Consider the following 1587-nt stretch of genomic DNA (forward strand, 5'->3'; position numbering starts at 1 on the left):
GGATGACCTGCGTCGTCGGATCAAAGAGGAGCCCTGTAGCAATGAATAGTTTCACCCCGTTCGTGCCACCGCTCGTAATTCCGGCGCCCCTTGAGGGCATTTTCGTTATTTCACGCACAAGGGTATAAATAACAGTGGCTCCTCTGGAGATGACCTAGTCGTCGCCTCCTTGCGCACTCCCGCACGACCGCTCCTCCCGCACGCGCGCCGCGCCCTCACCTCTCTCTCCCCCTCCAAACCCTACCCCGCGCCGCCGCCGCCGCTCGCCCGGGCACCCATCCCCGGCCTCACACCGCCCATCTAGAGAGATGGGGGCCGCGCGCGACGAGGCCGCCGCCTCCTCCCTCGCTCGATTTCACCCCTCCCGCAGCCGCCACCCTCCGCCCCTCGCACTCGCCGCCGATCCCGTCTCTCCTTTTCTCCCTGTTCATCCCTAGCCCGGCGCCGGTGGCGGCGATCGCTGTCCCAATCTCCACGGCCCCTCCTTCTCCACCGTGGCCCGTTGCTCCGTCAGCAACCTCTCGTCGGTCTGGTTCGAGCCGCTCCGCGCCACCCCGGGCCGACCCCCCTTCTTCCAAGCTGGCGCGGCCACCATCGACGGCGAGGATCAATACCAGCCGCAGGAGGAGCAGGAGCGCGGCAGGAAGGAGGAGGATGACCAGGGGAGACCGAGCCGCCATTCGCCGTCAGCCGTCGACACCTCCTGTTCGACCACACAGAGGGAGCACCGAACCGTCGTCCTTGCGTTCATTCTCCTCCAGGAAGAAGATGACCAAGGTGAGCCACCTCCGATCCATCTTGCGGAGGTAGCGCGGACTCCAACCTGAGGCTCCACGGTGGCGGCCAGCGAGTTCATATCTCCCTCGACGAGAGGACAGGTACGCGCCCTGCTGTGTTCCATCCATCGATCCATCCTCCCACTCTTGTTGCCGCGTTATGTTCCTCATCGCGCATGCCTCTGTTTGCTTTTTTGGTGTATATTCAGGCTCCGGGTTTGCATCGCATGGCGTGTAGCTCCACGGCTTCTTCAGGGCCAGCATCGAGCTGCCCTCTGACTACGCCGCCGGCGTCATCGTCGCCTTCTACGTGAGTACATACATAACGCACCCCTGCACTGCACCCCACTTCTTGCAAACGAACCAATATAATGCAGGGAGAGTGATGAGAGAATTATTGCTAACTGACTTTGGCATCCGACACATGCAACATGTGCGAGAAGATGCACGGCGAGCTGGACTTCGAGTTCCTTACAGGTACAACTCGCCTGTCCCTTATCCAGAAATAAGAGACAAGTGGATGCCGGAGGCTCCACAGCGATTTGAGCCTCCTAGCCGTCGGATCGGCTCCTTGATGCGTTTCCGGCCGTCCGATCCCCCTCCTGAACGCCCTCGACCGTTGGATAAAAACTGAGCGCTCGTTTCACTCCCGGCCTGCCACCACACGTAATTCCAGTGCCCCCGCGGGTATTTTCGTCATTTCACTTTCTAGAGGTATAAAAGGGGGGCCACGCCCTTGGTGAAACCTAGCCCCCCCCCCTGCGCGCCTCCTCTCCCCTCCCCTCCCACGCGCCTCCTCTCCTCCTTCCCC

At 61.9% G+C, this 1587-nt stretch overlaps 1 long non-coding RNA gene across 1 annotated transcript in view; it reads left to right on the forward strand.

The window, feature by feature from the left end:
- The first annotated feature begins 1224 nt into the window (after positions 1-1224).
- The window catches only part of LOC119367176, a 10087-nt gene continuing 9724 nt past the window's right edge, over positions 1225-1587 (forward strand). Inside the window, exon 1 of the long non-coding RNA XR_005176219.1 lies at positions 1225-1253. This is a non-coding gene — a long non-coding RNA (uncharacterized LOC119367176). The remainder of the gene's footprint in view (positions 1254-1587) is intronic.

The sequence above is a fragment of the Triticum dicoccoides genome, chromosome 2B (genome assembly GCF_002162155.2).
Source record: "Triticum dicoccoides isolate Atlit2015 ecotype Zavitan chromosome 2B, WEW_v2.0, whole genome shotgun sequence".
Classification (NCBI taxonomy): domain Eukaryota; kingdom Viridiplantae; phylum Streptophyta; class Magnoliopsida; order Poales; family Poaceae; genus Triticum; species Triticum dicoccoides.